Raw genomic sequence first — 22,580 nt, 5'->3', positions numbered from 1 at the left:
TGGCTGAGGTATAGGATGCAAGAGCAATAAGGTCCAGCTTGAATTGTATTAAACACCATCTGGACCACAGCTGGAGTATTGTTTACAGTTCTGGTCATCACATTATAAGAAAGGTGTGACAGCATGAGAGAGGGTGAAGAGGAGGTTCACAAGAATATTGCCAAGGGTGGAGATTTAGATATGAGGAGACATTGTTTTCTTCAGACAAAGGAGAGTAAGAGAAAATTTACTTGATGTGTACAAAATTATGAGTGATCTAGACAGGGTACTCTGGAAGGAACTACTTAGAGGAGTCAGGAACAAGGGAACATCATTTAATTGGTAAAAGTAATAGAGGAAGATTTACTTTTCACCAAATGAACAGCAAAAGTCTTCAATTTACTGTCTGAAGAGTGGTGGTTCTGAGCCCCTTGTCCAAGAAAAAAGTCCCAGAAGATGCAGGTGAAAAGCCATAAATTGTAGACAATAAGCCAAGAGCTAGGAGGTGGGAGTAAGCTAAAAAGCTCCATTTGTTGGCTGGCATGGACATGATGGCCCAAATGGCCTTCCTCTTTGCTTTAAGTGTTAATGTTTCCATAATTCTAAGTTTCCATCTGTTCTTCCATCTGTTTCACTTTACAACTGTCAACTTGCTCTCCCACTTTTAAACACTTCTGTATTAGAGCCATTGGAGTGAATTGCATTGCCTTTGCTGGTAGCAGTGCACGTCAGCATGCCCTTGATATCTGTGCACTGCAGAAGTACCAAATGCACTGGCGGTCAGGTGGGAGCACACGTCCTTTTGGTGTGCCACTAGACTCTGCTCTCAGTGACAGTACTGTAATGTCCTCAGCTGGGAGGTCAGATACACTTTGTAACTGGCCCCTTTGCTCCGAGCCTGACTCCTACGCTTTGTGCCTGGCACGTCTGGCAGTCTAGGTTGCCTTCCTTAATTAAAAGGATATGAAGCAGTGTTTTATTTTCTTTGTTTTAAATAATATAAATGTTTTAAATAATTTACTGGAGGTATCTAAGAATTTTTTGTGGTTCTTGCTCTGAACACCTCAGCTTCTCCAACTCTCGTTACCTTTAAAACATTCGGTTAAACACTTGGACCAAGCATTAAGTTATCACATCTAATTTTTCTTTCCTTGGCACACTCTCTTACATTTCACTTTTTCTTCTCACATTTCTGTGAGGCACTTTGGGATATTATTCCATGTTAAGAGCACTGTATAAATGCAAGCTGTTGTTTCCTTTCCAAATTTAAACTTGAGCTCATTATCATAGACACCATTAACCATTGTTGTCCTTTAGTCAACCTTGAATCCACGGATGGGATTTCTGCCTGCTCTGTCCCACCACTGCTCCCACCCACAAGAGTGGTTAGCAGACAATTCTTTTTCTCTACAAGCCCAAGTACCCACAAAGTGACTTATGAGCAGGCCTCTAAATGGGAACTCAGCCCATACCTTGCATTCAAGCAGATAATTTTTGGAGTTAAGTGGAGGTGCTATGCCATTTCTGGGTCTTGGTTATGACAGAGTGTTGGTTTAACCTATAGTTCTTACAGTCCCAAGAAAGTTCACAGAGAAGCGATGCTTCTGTTTTATCTGTTAGTCCGAGAAAGCCTTAAGAATTTTCTCACATCACTGATTATCCACAATGTCCCATCACTGCCTGCAGCTCATCATCCACACCACCACCATCCTGCCAACTTCCCACCACCCAATACGTCCCCTTTAATGGGACATTTCTGGCCATTGAGGATCTTCCAGAATTTTGGGTGAACCATCCAAGGAATGATGTGACCATAGAGTCAGAGCATGGAAACAGGCCCTTTGGCCCAACTGGTCCATGCTGACCAAGATTCCCATCTAAGCTAGTCCCACTTGCCAGCATTTGGCCCATATCCCTCTAATCCTTTCCTATCCATGTACCTGTCCAAGTACCTTTTAAATGTTGTTAATGTACCTGTCTCAATCACTTCCTCTGGCAGCTCATTCCATATACTGACCAGCCTCGAATGAAAAAGTTGCCTCTCAGGTTCCTAATAAATATCTCCCCTCCCACCCTGTAGTCCTCGATTCCCCAACCCTGGGGAAAAGACTGTCCGCATTCACCCTATCCGTGCCCCTCATGATTTTATACTCCTCAATAAGATCACCCTTCATTCTCCTATGCTCCAATGAAAACAGTCCCAATCTGCTCAACCTCTCTCCATAACTCAGTCCCGAGTCCCGGCAGCATTCCAGTTTGGAATGAGACTTAATCAGGCTTTAGACACCGATTAAAATACACTGAAGGACTAACCACCTGCTTAAAATTTGCACCCTGTGAAATTTTTAATTCCCTAATCCTATCCTTCAAGGACCAACTTTTAGTTTAGCGACCTTTTCCTGTTTATATAGCTGTAACAGCTGTTACTGTATGCTTTTAGATTAATTGCCAATTTATTCTATCTTCATGAGTTTTTTGTCATCCTTTGTTGGTTTCAAAAAGTTTTCTAGTCCGCTGGCTAATCACTGATCATTGCAACATTCTTTGTCCTTTCTTCCAAGCTGTCACGATCCTTACTTCCTTTATTAGCCATGGATGGTACGTCCTCCCACGGAGCCTTTCTTCCCCACTTTCTCGCTTTCTGCACATGACTGACTCTTCATTTTAACTGGAGCAAACACTTCATTTTTAATATTTTTGTTGCTGGTTTTGCAGTCCTTTGATTGGATTCATTTAGGATACCTGCTTGCCTGATTCACTGACGCCCCAGACTTTTGGTTTCACTTCATTGCAACATTTTAATCAAGAACATGAAAAATTAAGAGCAGGAGTAGGCCATTTGGACCGTCATTATTCAATAAGGTCATGGCTGATCTGGCCGTGGACTCAGTTCCACCTACTTGCCTTTTCACCACAACCCTTGCTTCCCCTACTGTGCAAAAATCTAACTGTGTCTTAAGTCTATTTAATGAGGCAGCCTCTACTGCTTCCCTGGGCAGAGAATTCCACAAATTCACTACTCTCTGGGAAAAGCAGTTTCTCCTCATCTCAGTCCTAAATCTATTCCACTGAATCTTGAGGCTATGTTCCCTAGTTCTTGTCTCACCTACCAGTGGAAACAACTTTCCTGCCTCTACCTCATCTATCTCTTTCATAATTTTATATATTTCTCCAAAATCCCCTCTCAGTCTTCTGAATTCCAGTGAATATGGTGGCAGGGGGATGTGGGGAAGGGGTGTGTTCCACTTTAAGTAATCCCCACACCCCCCCACCATGTTTCTTCTCTTCTTCCCTTTCTGAACCTCTCTTTTCTACCCCTACTTTTTTCCTTTACCTTCGACCCATCCCCCAGTGGATCTACTCTCCCCTCGTCCCCCGCACCTACCTATCACTATCTCTTACCTGCATCTACCTATCACCACCTTGTGCCCACCCCACCTCCCCTCTTTTGTCCACCTATCACTGCTCTGCTTTTCCCTCCTATATATTGGGCTTCCCCTTTTCCTATCTTCAGGCCTGAAGAAGGGTCTTGACCCGAAAGGTTAACTGCCTGCTTTTCTCCACAGATGCTGCCTGGCCTGCATCCTGCAGCATCATAGTGTTTTTCACATCTTTTCTCAAGTGAGGAGTCCAGAATTGCATGCAGTACTCCAGGTGCGGCCTCACCAGTACTCCGTACAGTTGCGGCATAACCTCCCTGCTCTTAAATTCAATCCTTCTGGCAATGAGCAATCCTTCTGCAACTTTCAATGCAAAATATTGTCGGACCTGAACGTTCAGAGACAAGTCGAGACAACAGTACAGAGCATAAGATGGCCTAGTGCATTAACTGTTTCCTAAAAGCTGATCAAGGACAAGTTGCTGTGCTTTCTCCCTGGCTCCATTTATCTACATTTCTTTCACTTTCCAATTTTAATTATATTGCACAACTTAATTTCAATTTGCCACTCAGGCATAAAACAGCCCCTGTAATTTCTTTAATAGGCAGCTGATCTCCAATCTCAGTTTCACACCATATTGCAATATCAAAAACTGCCATGTTTCTCTCTGTAGGTTTCGCTCCCAGTATTGTGATTTTTATGCAAATTCACTGCTGATCTCCCCCAATCCATTCTCAATGCACATTCTTCTTGTAATTAGGGGTATAGTTGCAATGCAGATAATTTACTGGAATTATATCCACACCATTGATCTAGAGACACGAGTTTAAACATCACCACCTCAAATTCAAATAATTTAGTAAATCTGGAATAAAAATTCAGTATTGTCCACGGTGAACATAAAACTATTACATTTCAGATTATCGTTGAAACAACTCAAGTCCTTCAGCGAAGGAACACTTTTACCTTTTACCCAGTCTAGCTAACATGTTGGTTCCAGACCTACCAATATGGTTAAACTCTTAAATGCCTTTTCTGTTCAGGAGCAATTAGGGATGGACAAGAATTGACTGCAACCATTTTTTTAAAATTCCTTTTCGGTATTCTGTGCTATCTAATTGCTAAGTTAGTTCTCTGTCCTCATGTTCTTTCATTTCCCTTTGCATTGTTCTCTCTATTTCTATTTTCAGTATAATTATGGCCCTTATTTCACTTAACCCAAATGCAATTTCTCTGCACTCTTTCACCGGTACCTGTTACTTAAATTAACACTTTGTAGATGCAAATGAAATCATTTATTTTTTTTAAATTTGCACTTCTCATAAATTCTTAATTTGCACAACTGACAATCTCACGTCTCCCCCAAAAATAAAGGTCCTGCTTCAAATTCCCTTTCAAGAATATTGTTGTTTTTCTATGACTTTTATGTTGAAGCTGTTAGAATTCTTTCTATGTGAAGGTTCACCAATGGAAAGAAAGATCACATTCCCACTGGAGTGAAACAGCTGCTGTATCAGATAGAAAGTAGTTAGTGTTGGATTCACCAGCAAGCTTCTGGTACACAGAAGCAAAGTGGTTAAGTTACGAAATGGAAGGTCACATTATTCATCTGGAAAACATGAGTTTGGATGTCCCCACACAGGCAAGGAATTAAATTCAAGTAATTAGATAAATCTAGAATAAAATGTAGATATTCATCATGATGGATGTGTTGTTGCAAATCCATCTGGTTCACTGGGAAAGGAAATCTGGCAAAGAGTGGTGGTAGAGGATTACCTTACTGATTGAAGGACTGTAACCAGTATGTGCTGCAGGGATCAGTGCTGGGTACTTTACTGTTCATCATATTATACATATTAATGATTTGGAAGATAATGCAGGTGGCACGGTTAGATATAGTTGGAAATTGAATATTATTGTCACTTGTACTGAGGTACAGTGAAAGAATTGTCTTGCATACTGTTCATACAGATCAATTCATGACAGTGCATTGAGGTAGTACAAGGTAAAACAATACAGAATTTGGAGTAAAGAGTCACAGCAACATAGAAAGTTCAATGCAGGTAGACAATAAGGTGCAAGGTCATAAGGTAGATTGTGAGGTCAAGAGTCCACCTTATCGGACTAGGGAACTGTTCAATAGTCTTGTAACAGCAGGATAGAAGCTGGCCTTGAGCCTGATGGTACATGCTTTCAGGCTTTTGTATCTTCTACCTGATGGGAGGGGGGAGAAGAGAGGCTAGATGGGGTCTTTGATTATGCTGGCTGCTTTATCAAGGCAGTGAGAAGTACTGTATAGACAGAGTCTATCGAGAGGAAGCTGGTTTCCGTGATGTGCTGAGCTGTGTCCACAGCTCTCTGCAGTTTCTTGCGGTCTTGAGCAGAGCAGTTGCCATACCAAGCCGAGGCATCCGGATGCTTTCTTTGGTGCATCTGTAAAAGTTGGTGTGTGTCAAGGGGGCATGCCAAATTTCTTCAGCCTCCTGAGGAAGTAGAGGCACTGGCGAGCTTTTTTGGCTATGGCATCTATGTGGTTGGACCAGGACAGGCTATTGGTGATGTTCACTTCTGGGAACTTGAAACTCTCAACCCTCTTGACCTCTTTTGCAAAAAACTCTATGATTCTGGAGGAACTTAGCAGGCCAGGTAGCAACCATGAAGAAAAGCAGGCGGTCAATGTTTCGAGTCAGGACCCTTCTTCAGGCCTGAAGATAGGAAAAGGGGAAGCCCAATATATAGGGGGGGAAAGCAGAGCAGTGATAGGTGGACAAAAGAGGGGAGGTGGGGTGGGCACAGGGTGGTGATAGGTAGTTGTAGGCAAGAGATAGTGATAGGCAGGTGCAGGGGGGGGGGCGGGGAGTAGATCCACTGGGGGATGGGTCAAAGCTGAGGAGAGAAAGGAAAAAGGGGGGGGGGCGGGGAGTAGATCCACTGGGGGATGGGTCAAAGCTGAGGAGAGAAAGGAAAAAGGGGGTGTGGGGTAGAAAAAGGAGAGAGAGGCTAGGAAAGGGAAGAAGAGAAGCAGCATGGTGGGGGGGCATTGTGGGGAAGGGGGGGGTGGTGGGGATTACCTCAAGTGGGAGAATTTAATGTTCATGCTGTTAGGCTGCAAGGTTCCAAGGTAGAAAATGAGATGCTGTTCCTAACACTATGATGCTGGAGGAGCTCAGCAGGTCAGGCAGCATCCGTGGAGAAAAGCAGGCGGTCAACATTTTGGGAGGGGAGAGCAGATCCACCAGGGGATGGGTCCAAGGTAAGGAAAGAAAAAAAGGGTGGGAAAGCAAGCTCACCAGCACCTCTACTTCCTCAGGAGGCTAAAGAAATTTGTCATGTCCCCCTTGACACTCACCAAATAAAGAGGGATAGGCTAGGAAAGGGAAAAGGGACCTCTTGTATGGAAGTGGCCGGAGAAGGTGGTTGCCTAAGGTTACAACAGGACCTTGATCGACTGGGAAAGTGGGCAAGGGAATGGCTGATGGAATTTAACTCAGACAAGTTTGAAGCGATACATTTTGGGAAGCTAAACCAAAGCAGGGCAAACACAGTGAATGACAGGGCCCCAGGGAATATTACTGAACAGCGAGACCTTGGGTACAAGTGCACAGTTCCCTGAAAGCGGTAACATATTAGTGAAGGCTGATGGTACACTTGCCTTCACCCACAGACATTGAGTACAGGAGTTCAGACATCACGTTACAGTCGTACAAGTCGTTGATTAGGCAGCATTTGGAGTATTGTGAGCAGTTATGGTTGTCGTGCTCTAGAAAGGATTCAGTTAAGCTAAAGACACAAGAGACTGCAGATGCTGGAATGTGGAGCAACAAAATCTACTGGAGGAACTCAACAGGTCAAGCAACATCTGTAGGGGGGAAGGAATTGTCAATGTTTCAGGTCAAAACCCTGCATCATGATTGAGCTGGAAAGGATGCAGAACGATTCACAGGCATGCTGCCTGGACTCAAGGGCTTGAGCGAAAAGGAGTGGATACACTGGGACTGTTTTCTCTGAAGTGAAGGAGGCTGAGGGCATATAGAGGTTTATAAAGTTATAAGAGGCTTTTACAGGCCAGATATTTAGTCTTTTTCCTAGGGTTGGGGAATCTAAAACTTGAGGGCATAGATTTAAAGTGAGAGGGATTGGAGGAGCAAGTGTTTCACAGAGGGTGGTGGGTACATGGAATGAGCTCTCAGAGGAGGTGGTAGAAGCAGGTATAAATACATTTAGACAGGTACATAGATAGAAAGGTTTCGAGAGATATGGGCCAAATACAAGCAAATGGGATGTGTAGATAGGCATCTTGGTCAGCATGGACATGGGCTGAAGGGCCTTTCTCTGTGCTGTATAAATCTATGACTCTGACCTGTGCTCGTCTGGTTTGGATCATGTGATTCCAGACCCACCAGTGAGATTGCCTTCAAACTGTCCTCTGAAATAGGCCAGAATTCCACTCATTTCAGGGTTAATTAGAATTGACCAAGCACACATTGTATGGATGAGTAAATTTTAAAAATTCCCTCTCCTAATTCTAGCTAATAAAGCAGTAGGAAAATATTTCTCAAAGTTAATTTTGTGTTCCTGACTTTCACATCCCGCCCCATCAATTTTGAAATATTTGCTGGTATATCATCCCATTGGCAAGGATTAAACCAAAGACCTTTCTGGTGTGTCGGATATTGCGGAGACTTAAGATATCTTTATTAGCCACATGTAGATCGAAACGCAGTGAAATGCATCTTTTGCGTGGAGTGTTCTAAGTGTAATAGCATTGCACTTACCGCTACACTACTGTGCCTGCTCTCTGCTCACCACTTTTTATTATATTACTCTGATTATCACAACTTCTACTTGCTCGGTGTGAATTTATTTGCAATTTATAGCATATCTAAACAGTTAAGTCCTGACCTCAACTACTCTTAGCTGGCTACGACATGACTTTGCTGTCGGTTTCTTGCTTTCTACCAAATATAAATTTGACGATCAATGCATATTTTGTTACATAGTCCACAAGGTTCTTCAATTACAATTGCTTTTAAATCCTTTCAAAAAGCAAAGCTGGACCGTCTTTATCTCTTTGATACACCCTGTTCATATGTATAGCACTTAAGGAATGGAGAGAAGTCCTGGAGGATTGGTTGGTGTGGCTTGGGAAACATCTTGTAGAATTGATGCAGCTGCAGTTATAAAACACATAACACAGAGACGGAGAAAGTTATTGAGAATAGATTTTGGATAAAAATCCTTCCATATGGGTGCAGCAAATGGTATAAACTGGAATGAGTTTTCATCTGGGCCCACCTTTGAGCCCAGAACAATATGCCTCAAATCATGAGGTCTGGGTACTTTTCCTTAAATTCATTATTCAGAATATGGACTTCAGTAAATTGGTTTATTATTTTCACATGTACCAAGGTACAGTGAAAACCTCTCTTGCATACCATTCATACAGATCAATTCATTACACAGTGCAATGAGGCAGTACAAAGTAAAACAATAACAGAATGCAGAGTAAAGTGTCACAGCTACAGAGGAAGTGCAGTGCAGGTAGACAATAAGGTGCAAGATCATAATGTAGGTTGTGAGGTCAAGAGTCCATCTCATCATTTAAGGGAACCATTCAATAGTCTTCTCAGTGGGATAAAGCTGTCCTTGAGCCTGGTGGTATGTGCCCTCAGACCCCTGTATGCAGAATTTAGCCTGTTATCCTCATGATCTGGCATGCCTCTGATGACTCTCACCAATTTTTACAGATGCACCATAGAAAGCATCCTATCCAGATGCATCACAGCTTGGTACAGTAACTACTCTTTCCAAGACTGTAAGGAATTGCAACGTGAACATAGCCCCATCCATCGTACAAACCAGCCTTCCCTCCATTGACTGTCTGCACTTCCTGCTGCCTCAGGAAAGCAGCCAACGTAATCAAGGATCCATGACCCCAGGCATTCTGTTTTCTCCCCCCTCCCGTTCGTCAGAACATACAAAAGTTTGAGAACACATACCACCAGGTTCAAGAATAGCTTCTATCCCACCATTGTAAAACTGTTGAATGGACTTCTATGCCAAAGACAGAACTCTTGATCTCTCAGTCTACCTCTGCGAGGCCCTTGCATTTTATTTGTCTAACCTGCACTCTCTCAATAACTGCAATACTGTATTCTGCATTCTTTTTATTTTCCTTTCGTACAACCTCAAGATACTTACGTATAGAATGATCTGTCTGAATGGCATGCAAACAAAACTTTTTCATTATCTTTGTACATGTGATAATAATAAATCAATTGCCAATTACCAAGTATGTGTTTCATCCTTAATATGTTTGGAACAATGAATACTACCAGATGTTATGAGAAAAAAAAAGCCTTAGATCGCCCAAGTTAGACCACGTTCAGTTAGATATTTGTCTGTGGGAAAAGGCCAGCCCTTGTTCTTCATTGAAGAATACAGGGCAATGTTATAAAATATTTATCTCTGGCAACAAAGATTGATGTTTGAACAGGAACACTGCAAATGTTGGAGATTTAAATATACAAACAGTAAATGCTTGAAAAACTCAGGCGGCATCTGTGGAAAGCTCACATTTCAAGGCCAACGTGTTCTAGTAACAGTGAAGGGTAATGATAACAAGTTCAAGGAACCTTGTGGGCAAGGGTTATCGGGGGCTGGATAAAGGGGAAAAAGGTTCACGGGGCAGGTATAGAGAACTGAAAATGAGGCCTAACAGGAGTATAAAAATTGTAGAGTGGTACTTAAATAAGGATTTCAGATGGTGAAAGGGGAGTATAAAATATCACCGATGGACAAGATTAAGGAAAACCTCAGTATTTTATGCATACAACATTCTATACAACAATTGAAAGATATTTGGAAAAGTATATGGATAGGAAAGGTTCAGAGGGATATGGGCCAAATGGGACTAGCTTAGGTGGGCACCTTGTTCGGCATGGATGAGTTGGGCTGAAGGGCCTGTTTCTATGCTATGACTCTATATTAAGAGCAAGTGGGTAACTAGGGAAAGATCAGGAACCCAAGGAGCGAGAGGACATAGCTCCCCTGTATAATCTGAAGAGAAGGACATTGTTGGTAGAAAATTCAGGGAGGGGGGCAATGAAATTCTCAAACATTGAAAAGGAGCAAAAAAAATCAAACCGATGAATGACTCAGTGGGTCAGGTGGCATCTGTGGAAGCAGATGGATAGTCGATGTGTTTCTGGTCAAAACACTGCATCAGGATGCAGGATCTTGAATCAAAATAATGACTGCCTCCACAATTACGGCTCAGCCCGCAGAGTTCCTCCACCAGTTTGTTTTATGCTCCAAATTCCAGCATCCTCAGTCTCTTGTTCATTAAAAGAAGGAAGTTCAGGACAACTTCACAGGCTTAAAGGTGAATAAACCTCCAGGGTCCCAAACAGCCGTGGAAGACAAGGAAAGAGATTGCTGGAGCTCTGGCAGAGATTTTTTTTTAAAACTCTTTTATGGACACAGGTGAGTGCCAGATAACATACATTTAATCAAGAAGAGCAGCAGGGATAAGCAATGTAATTATAAACCAGTGAGTCTTACGTCAGCGGGTAGGTAAGTTATTGGAACAAGAAATACTTGAGACGGAGTTAATCTATATTTGGAAGGCCAGGACTTAATCAAAAATAGTTTTTCTTGGGGGGGGGGTGCATATCCTGCCTGATGACTTGGATTGAATTTTTTGAAGAAGTAATAAGGTGCATTGATGATGGTGGCTTGGCTAGTGTCATCCACATAGACTTCAATAAAGGTTTGATGAGGAGCCCACTTGGGAGGCTCATCCAAGGTTAGAGCCCACGGGATCCAGAGCAAGTGGGCAACTTGGATGAAAATTGGTTTGGTCAAAGGAGACAGAGTGATGGTGGAGGGTTGCCTTTTTGATTGCAGGCCTGTGACCAGCAGTGTACCACAGCAATCAGTGCTGGGATCCTTACTGTTTGTTGCATACATTAATGATTTGGATGTGTATGTGGGAAGCATGATTAGTAAATTTCCAGATGATATGTAAATTGGTAGTGCTGTTGATACTCTCAGGCTGCAGGATAATATTGCAGAGTTGGGAAAGTAGGTAGATGAAATGTAAACCTGATACATGTGAAATGATTTATTTTGGGAGGACTAATAAGGGTTGGACAACCACAATGAATGGCAGAGCCTTAGGGAGTATTTAAAGTTGGCAGCACAGTTGGATAGAGTGGTGAAGAAGGCATGCAGGATGCTTGCTTTCACTTGACAGACACAGGATACAAGAGGTTATGGCACAATGGTATAAAGCCTCAGTCAGGTCAGAGTTGAAGTGCTGAGTGCAGTTCTGGTCACCAAGCTACAGGAACTGCACTGCCCATGATGCAGAGAAGATTCACTCGCGTGGACCATTTCACTTTTGAGAAGATGAGGTTTATCTCCTCTAGAGGCTGGGAGGGCACATGGTAGAGGTGTGTAAAATAAAAAGGAGCATTGATAGTTTGTGTAATACTTGGAAACTCTTCCCCACAGCACAGATGTCTAAAACCAAATGGCAGAGGTTCAGGGTGAGGGTTAAAAGTTTTAGAAGGGATTACAGAGCACAGCAGGAATCTAGAGAATACCTCCTGAGAATTTAATGAAGGCAAAGACTCTCACAACAACTAAGAAGCATGAATTATCAAGGCATTGACAACCAAGAGCACGAATTGTCAAGGCATTGAAGGGTCTGGGCCAGGTACTAGAAAATTGTATTAGTAGAGAATGGCCCTTATGAACATGGGCTGAATGACCCGTTTCTGTGTTGTGTAACTCTCTGACGAAGTGTTGATGTTTAAAGTACTGCTTTGTACATTCAAGGCTCTCAGATTTTATTTCTATTCTTCACAGACAACTGTGGAAGTTTATGCAGCAAGTGAATTACTATCATTAACTGCATAAATACCAACTTCATTCCAAACTGTATTCAGCATCTTTATCTCTGACTAATGTAGCCAAAAAAAACTCTCCAGATTTATAAGAACAGCTACTTCTGTCTTTGCATCATTTTAATTCATTCTTTCAGAAGGTGTGGGCGTCATTGGCATGAGCAGTGTTTATTATCCATACCCAACTGCGTCTGAACTCAGTGGTAGTTAAAAGTCACCTGCATTACTGTTAGGTGGCAGAGGGGCGCAGCAGGTTTTTCAGATGCTTCACAACTGTAGAAACTTGGGTTCCATCCTGAACTTTGTCGTCATATGTGCATTCTCTTTAATGAAGACGTGGGCTTCCTCCGGATGCTCAAATTTCCTCCCACATTCTAAAGACTCTCCAGTTGGTAGGTTAATCGAAATAGCCCCTAATGTAGGTGATCAGTGGGAGAATGAGTGGTTATCATGTAATCACAGAAACAGGCCCTTTAGCCCACTGAGTCCATGCTGACTGTCAACCACTTATTTCCTCTAATCCTACACTAATACCCATTTTGTTCTCCCGACACTCATCGACACCTCCAGAGTCTACTGCATACCTATACGCAAAGGGGCAAGTTACAGAAGCCAATTAACCTATCAACTCACATCTTTGGGACTTGAGGGAAGCTGGAGCACACAGGGAAACCTGTACAGTCAGTGAGAAGATCCTCCCAGACACCATAGGACATCAGGATTGAACCCAAGTTTATGGAGTCGTGAAGCATCTGCACTACTTGCCTAGCCACACTTCCACTCTGCACCACTGAGCTCAAACGCAATTGTGCTTGCTGGAGCTAGCAGGCAGAGGCTCTACCAGCTGTGCCACTGCATTGTCCTCATTTGATGCAAATGGATTGAGTGGAAATTAGAGGAATGGGATCAAAGATTGCTCTGAGATGTCATAAATTCAATGGATCAAATGGCTTCCTCCTATGTCATGAGAGAATATGAAAATATAGGTCTGGAGGCACAAATCACCTACAGCAGGTGAGGTCATTAGATTTCTTTCCCTGAAGCACATTGGTGCAGAACAGAATATGTAAAATAGGTGTAGAAATAGGCCATTTGGTCCTTGAGCCTACTTCACCATTCAAGATAACAGCTGATCATCTACTTCAACACTATTTGGTTGCCTTGTACCCACATTTGTGCTGAATTCAATCAAAAAGCAAAAGAAAAAAAAACTGGAAAGTGAGGTTAGATTTTTGCTAAATTTCCTTTTCTTCCAGATTTTCCAAGAATGAGAGGCGACCTCTGACACATGCAAAGTACTAATATCCAGCAATCTGTTATTTATGTAAATAATGACAGCACCTTGTTTGGGTAAAGATTCACTAGCTTCTCAGAAGTTTCCCCTCATTTCAGTTCCATTTTGAGACTGTGACCTCCAGTTCTTCAGCCAAGGGAAACATCCACCCTCTTACTACTCTTTCAAGGCCTCTAAGTATTTTGCATGTATTAATGAGGTCACCTCATTCCTCTGAAATCTAGACAAGGTTTGGCATAAATCTTTCTTCACTTTACAGGTTTTTTTTTTGCTTTTTAGTTGAATTCATTGCTTTCAGTTAACCAGTCTTTCCATTTTGGTATCAGAACTGGTCAGTCTGATGAAAGGAAATGGCTGACAAAGAAAAACCAAATATTCTGGTAGTCTTCACAGAAGAATGCACAAATTTTTCTCCCAGAAGTACTGGAGAACCAACGATCCAGAGTAAATGAGGCTCTAAACGAGGAGGTAGTCAGTATGAGTAATACATTAACCTGTCACAATAAATCTAGCTTTCTCTCTCCATAGATACAACCTGACCTACTGGGAATTTCTCACATACTCTTACATGCAAGTCTTAAGCATCTTCTCTGCTGCTTGCTTCAATTTTTCCAATAGTCTGGTGTTGGACTGATTACAGAGGCCAGCAGGAGAATGGTAAATTCCTGCATTTCCCAGCAGTTACACTCATTTGAATGAAGAGGGATACAGTATCTGAGAAAGAGGGGAAGTTTTAGATCATTTAGGATTTTTGAACTGATTGACCTAACTTAACAATGGAATGATGTTTTCTGCTTTCACTGTTTGATATTTTCATTCTGAAAATACTTTATAATGTACAAATGTTTTAAACAGTATGTTTAGTGTCAGAGACATTTGCATACATTCAAGTTTTTTTGAAAGCTTTGGCAGTGGGTTCAGAGTGGTGGTGTGGCTAAATCTGTTGTCAAAGGATTTACTGAGATTTACATTCATACGATAGATTCACAGGGCTATGCTGGTCAGGTCTAAAGCCATTCAGGGGAGCTGATTTAATTGGAATATTAGTTTCAGGGAATTGCACACTGAACAGGTTGTGCTGCTCAGACATACTAGAACATCCATTTTCAGTTTGATCATCTCATCTTCTAATGTTCAGTGTGCAAGGCTATTCTGCACCAACTATTTTCAAATGGCAACCATTTATTCTTGTGAACCTTTGTAGCAACATTATGTTATCTATTCTAAGCTGGAGTCCAACACTCTACTTGGTAAAGATGTAGCCCTGTCAAAACAATTGCTGTAAAAATATCCTTACTCTTTTACTCCAATCCCCTTGCAATAAAAGCTAACATTCCATTTGTGTTCCCATTGTTTATGCCAGGTACATATTAACTTGTTATGATTTGTATTTTCATCTAAACTTTTTTAAACTCCAGAATCCTCATTTCCTTTGTTTCAATGGTAAAATGCTGCCAGCATACAAACTGATTCACCATTTGAGCCACAAACAAGTGCAGTAAGTGTCAGAAACTTTCATAATTCAAATACTTCCTGAAGACATACAAAATTTCAAAGAAATGTAGATGCCCCTATTTTTTTTTTCAGGATCTGAGCATTACATCTTTAGCCTGTTGCTAATTCTTGTGCCATTAGTAGGAAGAAATCCTATGGCAAATGAAGCATTTTGGTAAAATCTTTCAATCACTTCATCTATGGAATTATTTTGAAAATAAATACACAAGATAATTTCCATTTAGACTGCAAAAGAATTTAAGAGTTCCTTACAATCAGAAGCACAAAAGAATCTAAACAGCAGAAAATTATTACCCATGTATTTCAAAGCAACTGAAATATTATTGCTATTTTTAAACACACTTGTTAATCTATCCTAATACAGAGGTCCGCATTACTTTGCAATCATTAAATTCCAAATGAGTAAATGATGGACATGATTTGTTTTTAACCAGATAAATGCTGTACCTTTCTGATGAATGAACAAGTTTCAATGGATTTTGCAAGTACATGCTTCAAATACTTCAAACAATTGTCTTCATTTGGTTGCATTTTTCTTCCATTTAGGAAACATGTCTAAATTATTAATTTTACTCTGTTCAGTGGTTTACTGAAGGTCTAACTTGGGGTCTGATAAGTGGTTCCATTTTTTTTTTAAAAAAAGGATGCTGATTGATCAGCAGTTGACATCCAACTTTTCCTTTTGTTATTGTCACTTTCACACATCAATGTACCAGATTTCCACATCTTGCAACCTTGGACAGAACCTCACCAAGGAGCCAGTGCCTCTCAGAATCCAATAGATGATCAATGAAGTCATAGAATCTTTGCTCTACTGTGTCAAATTTCCATTTTAAATTAACTACATATTGTAATATGGAAATCAGAATCAGACAACTGACCAATTAAGGGATATCACGAAGCTGTTCCAATGGATTTTCAAGAGAAATCGATATTTGGTTTCAATTGACAACATGGCCAAAGCCTTATAGGATATATTTGCAAAGGAATAAAAGTTACTGGTCAAATATCAAACAAAGAAATGTTAAATTGATGCATTTAATTTTCATGCATGATTTCTAGACCACAACATATCTGGCTCTCCATAAACAAGTTGCCAATTATTATCTCCAAAATCTCTGGATTCTCAAATGTTTGAAAGTGTTGCTGTTTAAAAAACATTTAGTTTTATTTCCCACAACTAAACAAAATGCCACTACTTCTGTATGAATTTAAAACAGAATTTACTGCAGCAGACAATTCCCAGTCTGTGGTGTGTGTTTGCTGATGTCAAAAATGGAACAAAGAAAGTGTACAGGAAATATCCACTAATATTGGATTGATGTTCTGTGCATTTGACCAAGAAAATCTTCATACATTTGAGCATGTACGTCTGAGAGAATGAGAATGGGCTTATCACCTGCAGTCAGCTAACACGCTGACACAATCTGCTTGGATTCACACCTAGAGAATGGCCATTTGTTCAACGTCCTGGAAGATGGATACTGTCCTTGACCCCATAAATGCATGCTAGGTCAGGTTTTTTTATCCCCATTTAAAAAGGAGAGCAAAAACATGTAGCTACTGCAGCGTGAATTTTGCTTGTACAATCCAATCTTAAGTTTTAAAAACATTGCAGGTTAGCCTAAGGATTTTTGCATCATTTGACAGTCCATAACTATCCCAGTTCTATCACAGCAGTTTATAGTGTCAGCAGCTGTTTTTAATATCTTAAATGGCTGAAAAGGATCAATGAACAATGATCTTGTTCCAAAGCAGATTTGTATTGGAGCAAAGGCAACTATATTCCATCATTTCTAAAAAGCAACTGCCACTAAATTTTAGCAAATAATAAAGTGACTTGGATTTGTTTTAGTGTAGAGTAAATTAACTCCAGCCAAGCTCAAAGCACATCAAAATTAGAGATGGAAAGATGCTGTACATTTTTGATGCCACCATGTGCAGATTGTTTTACTTTTCTGCTTCACTCCCAAGTCATTCATACAATGGACGGGGCAGGAAGTATTTTATTACTTCGGTCCCCAACTATTATCTCAAAGTAATCCATCAAACTGAAATAGAATTCCATATTCACATTCTCCAAATAAACAATTATCATGTGTGAAGTGGTGACAGGTTCTTTGTCTGAAGGACATTACAGTCAAGGCAAAACCATGTATTTGGAACATTAAATACAACCACATACTCTTCAGCAGGAATCATTTGATATGCATCAGGATTGAAGCATCATATCTTGGAAACAGTAATGCCAATGCAAAAGCCCTAACCATAATTCCAGCTTAGATCTAAGAATATAGGGTATACACTTGTACATTCGTGATTGACAGTGCTTGGTACATTCTGCATTGGCAAACTGAGGAATTATATTCTAATTTTTTGTTAACAAGTATATTATTCTATATTTATTAGCAATCTGAAAATGTTTCTCACTTCAAATATATCACAGCAAACTATAAAAATACAAACCTCAGTTGCAAAATTAGCAATTATAATGATCAATGTCAATAAATGTTCTAATCAAATTAGAATTTCTTTCATGAAAAACAAAAATTATAGAACATAATGTAATACAAATCACCTCCATCTCCCCCCCCCCCCCAACTCTTCCTACCCCAATTTACCATGTGAATGAGAATTAAGAATAAACTCACAGTTGCTGCCTGGCACCAGTCCCAGGTTTACTGAGCTGTTATTGATTCGAATTTCTGTTGAAAGAAAGTTAGAGTAATGAAATAAACAGCAACAAAGTTTTGAAATTCTTTCAAACCATGACAGGGTTACCCATTACATCCTAAGATTCCTTTGCATCCTCCCACTCCCTCTCTCCCCAACACCAACTCATTTTTTTGTCGGGTGTTTGCATAGTATAGACTACACCGAAGCAAGGGCTTTTGCAGTAGGGTCACAAAAATGCTGAGAAAAATAAGATTACAAGATGAGCCTCCAGGCTATAATAAAAGCAGCTGTAATCTTCAATGCACGTTTGCTATAACAATGTGAGATTGCTGTTAACAGTATTTCATTGGTTCAGAGCACCCAAAAGAACAGCTAAATACTTTTGATGGGCTCATGATTATTGTGTAGTTCATTCAATGTGGCACACATAATAGGACATAGATTGTGATGCAAATATGTTAAGGCGTCTTATCTTCATTGATTTCCTTACAACAGAGTGGCTTTACTCAGTAGAAAAGGGAAGAAAGTGCTGATCAATTGCACTTCACGGCAGAGCTAACAAGAGTGATGGTCTGGAATGCAACTGCTTAAAAGGGCACTAGATACGAATTCAATTGTGGCTTTCAGAAGGGAATTTGATGAATATTTGAGGATAAAAGTAGATTGTGGGAATATGGGGAAGGAGCAGAGGGAGTTGAACTGACTGTACTCCAAAGAGCTGGAATAGATCCAATGGGTGGAATGATCTTTCACTGTACTGTTTCTCTGATTTTAAACAAGGTCTTTGGCTCGGTAGTTGTCCCCATTCTGATTTGTTGATTAGAGATCTGCAGTTATTCAATAACTAATTATACTTTCTCACATCCTTTTCAGTTTGCTGTACTGCAGCTATGGTCATGGAAAGAAATTCATATTCTTACTGGAATATTACCAGGCCAATGTTCCAATCGTTTTTGGGGTCTGGTATTTACTCTCCAACCTCAAGGGGAAGATTGCTTGGTTCTACTGCTTCAGCAGAATTACACAGACTGAAATAACAGATAATGGACCAGCTTCTTAAAGTCAAAGGCAGGCTTGGGAACATTTTATGCGATACATCGGCAGAATTCCACATTCATGGTAACATCCATTCAACACTTGAGCAGTCTCAGTTTGAGAAAGTACGTTCAGGTACCTCCGGTTGATGTCGTATTTTACTTTTCACCACTTGCCAAGTTGTGAATCAGGATGCGCCCAACAGTTCAGCTTTGGCTTGGATGTGAACGGCCTGGTGCAAAGTTGCTTATTGCCTTTAATAGTAATGGATCTGGCTCGAGTAAACAATCAGTCCTTAAACAGCCTCATATTTGCACATACCCTAGAACTTAGCATGGATGTGTTATTTTCTTCAAAAGAATTCTTTTTCTTGTTTTGATTTAATTGTTCAGATCACAATTACTTTTACTCAATAGAAACAAAGAAAATTTGCAACAGTCAGGTGTCATTTGGCCCATCCTGCCTGGACTGGACCTTCTACCAGTCTAGTTTATTGTTTCCCATCATCCCTCCCATATATGGTTCTCCTATCACTTAGCAATCTCAGCATCTATCCTCCCCCCCCCTCTTCTCCTCTACCCGGCTCAATCTTTTCCTCTTCCTTTCTTATATTTCCACCGATCACCTAGTCTCGCCTCTCCCTTCTATACACTGGCTGTCATCTACCTACAAGCTTCAACCATCCCTTTGTCTCCACAGATGCTGGCTGACCCATCACTGAATTCTTCCAGTTTATTTCCCTTCAGGTTCCAGCATCAGTAGTCTCTTGTGTCTTCAATTCCACCTTCTAGTCTAATGCCCCTATGCTGTAGATCACAGCACTTGCAGTATACACATAGCATATTTTAAGCATGAAGAGGGTTTGTGTATCTACCACTCTTTCAGGCATTGAGCTCAAGACACCTCCTACCCTCCGAGTAGAAATATTCATCCTCATTTCCGCTCTAATTTGTCCACCATTTCTTTAAATCTATGCATCCTGGTTTTTGACACTTCTACTCAGGGAAGTCAGTCTTTTCTATTCATCTGTAAATTAATACATTTCATTTGAGTCTAACATAACCTCACTGCTCTTATATTCAGTGCTATACCTGTTATTGAAGGGAATGGCCACAGGGATGCTCTGCACTACCTGCCTATTCCCCATCCTTCTCCTGACAGTCACCCAGCTATCTGCCTCCTACAACTTAGGGATGACTGCCTCCCTGTAGCTCTTGTCTACATACTCCTCAAATATCCTATAGGAGCTAAAGGTCATCCAGCTGCAGCTCCAGTTCCCTAACACAGTCTGTAAGGAGCTGCAGCTAGAGGCACCTCATGCAGATGTAGTTATCAGGGAGACTGAATGTCTCCCAGAACTCCCACATCTCACAAGCTGAACACACCACTGACTCTGGAGCCATTCTCACCACTCTGGCCTGGCACTAAAAGAAACAACAAATCAAAGAAAGGAAGGAACTAACCAGAGACTTACCTTCACCCCTTCTCGCCAAAGCCTCAATACTCCCCCAACACTGGCCCACTCACACAATAGCCACTCTACTCATGCTTGCCTTCCCTTTATTTGCTGTTGTTAATATGCCAATCAACCAGTAACAATTTGCAAATGTGCCTTGTTTAGACTCTTGCAAAGTGAAATTCACAAGCACAGGCACAGAGACTCACCTCTTTTCAAAGAGGTTGTGCTGGTCTTTTTGTGTGATATGTGGAACAGACTGTGTTTCAGTCCTCCCCAGGGTTACTCCCTCGACTCTTTTTCCAGTACATCAATAATTGCATTGGTGCTGCTTCCTGTACTCAGGCAGAACTTGTAGTTTCATTACTTTTTTTTCCAATTTCCACCCTTCTCTCACCTTCACATGGTCAATCTCTGACTCTTCCCTTTTCTGGATCTCTCTGTCTCCATCTCAGGAGATAAGCCAGCTACTGATATCCATTACAACCTTACCGACTCCCACAGATTTCTTGACAACTCTTCATCCCATCTTGGGGCAGGCACGGTAGCGTAGCGGTTAGCATGACGCTTTACGGCGCCAGCGACCCGGGTTCAAATCCTGACACTATCTGTGTGGAGTTTGTACGTTCTCCCCGTGTCTGCGTGGGTTTCCTCCGGGTGCTCCGGTTTCCTCCCCCATTCCAAAGACGTACAGGTTAGGAAGGTGTGGGCGTGCTATGTTGGCGCCGGAAGGGTGGCGACACTTGCGGGCTGCCCCCCGAACACTCTACGCAAAAGATGTATTTCACTGTGTGTTTCGATGTACACGTGACAAATAAAGATATCTTATCTTAATAATGAAAGCATCTCGCATGCCTTTTAAACCACTTTACTAATCTACCCTGCAACCTTTAAGGATGTCTGGGCCAACACTTCAAGGTACTTCTCTTCCACCACCACAGCATCCTGACATTTTTTGTATATTCCTTTGCTTCCATGCACCTCCCACGCCATTCGCTCGCACTTCTCTGGATTAAATTCCATTTGCCATTTTCTGCCCTATGTATCAGACCATCTATATCCGCCTGCAGTCAAAAAAATTTCTCCTCATTTCAACGACAAGGCCAATTTTTGTATCACTGGCAAACTTCTTTACCTTGATCCCCTCATTTCATCAATATACATAAATATATAAACACAAAGTAAGGGACTAATTATTGAACTCTGTGTAATCTCATTGGTAACAGCCTTACAGTGACATAAATACGTGTTAATTATTACTCCTTTGCTTCATGACATTGAGCCAATCTCTGATTCAATTTCCCACTCTCCCATGGATTCCATGACCTCATGCCTTTTTTGACCAGCTTTCCATGTGGGACCTCAACAAAAGCCTTCTAAAAATCCTCATGGACTATGCCAAACACATTATCTTCATCAACCTTCCTGATTATCTCCTCAAAAGATTCAGTCAAGTTAGTTGGGCACAACTTTCCTCGACAGTTCTTGATTAACCTGTATCTTTCTGAGTAAACGTTTTGCTGTCTCTTAGGATGAATTCCAGTAATTCCAACTGCCAGAGGAGGTGGTAGAGGCAGATACAATTGCAATGTTTAAAAGGTATTTGGACAGGTACTTGTATAGGAAAGGAGTAAAGGGATATGAGCCGAATGTAGGCAAATGGGATTAGCATAGATATGCCTCGCAGTCAGCATGGACCAGTTGGGCTGAAGGGCCCGTTTCTGAGCTATACAGCTCTATGACACTAAATCTAACTAAATTATGATCATGACTCCATAAATGCTCTCCCATCGATACCCCATCCAGCCATCAAGCTTCTAAATCTAGAATTATCCCCAGCTTTATCTTGTTGGGCTTGGTACGTTTTGGCTATAATACAATTGAAAAATTCTGTGCCCTTTATCCTGTTTACATTGACTGTATCCCTGTTAATATTAAGGTAAATGAATGACCACTGTTGTTGGCAGAATCTCAGATGGCGACAAGGAGGCATACAGTAGTGAGATATATCGGCCAGTTGAGTGGTGTCATAACGATAACTTCACACAACATCAGCAAGACCAAGGAATGATTCTGGACTTCAGGAAGGGGAAGTCAGGAGAACACACACCAGTCCTCATTGAGGGGTCAGCGGTGGAAAGGTTGAGCAGCTTCAAGTTCCTGGGCATCAACACCTCAAAGGATCTTTCTTGGGCCCAACATATTGATGCAATCACGAAGAATTGCATCACGCCAGTGGCTCTACTTAATTAGGAGTTTGAGGAGATTTGGTATGTCACCAAAGACCCTTGCAAATTCCTATGGATGTACAGTGGAGTGCATTCTGACTGGTT

General features: G+C 41.2%; 1 long non-coding RNA gene across 1 annotated transcript in view; it reads right to left on the bottom strand.

Annotated features, from left to right (window-relative positions):
• Positions 1 to 20,290, bottom strand: part of LOC127572764 (uncharacterized) — a 34,441-nt gene extending 14,151 nt beyond the window's left edge. The window contains exons 1-2 of the long non-coding RNA XR_007956681.1: positions 20,266 to 20,290; positions 17,732 to 17,785 (exon numbers count right to left, since the gene is read on the bottom strand). This is a non-coding gene — a long non-coding RNA (uncharacterized LOC127572764). The remainder of the gene's footprint in view (positions 1 to 17,731; positions 17,786 to 20,265) is intronic.
• Positions 20,291 to 22,580: the final 2,290 nt, after the last annotated feature.

The sequence above is a fragment of the Pristis pectinata genome, chromosome 7 (genome assembly GCF_009764475.1).
Source record: "Pristis pectinata isolate sPriPec2 chromosome 7, sPriPec2.1.pri, whole genome shotgun sequence".
Taxonomy (NCBI): Eukaryota; Metazoa; Chordata; class Chondrichthyes; order Rhinopristiformes; family Pristidae; genus Pristis; species Pristis pectinata.
Note: the sequence above shows the minus strand (reverse complement) of the source record. Positions and strands in the feature narration are given on the sequence as shown.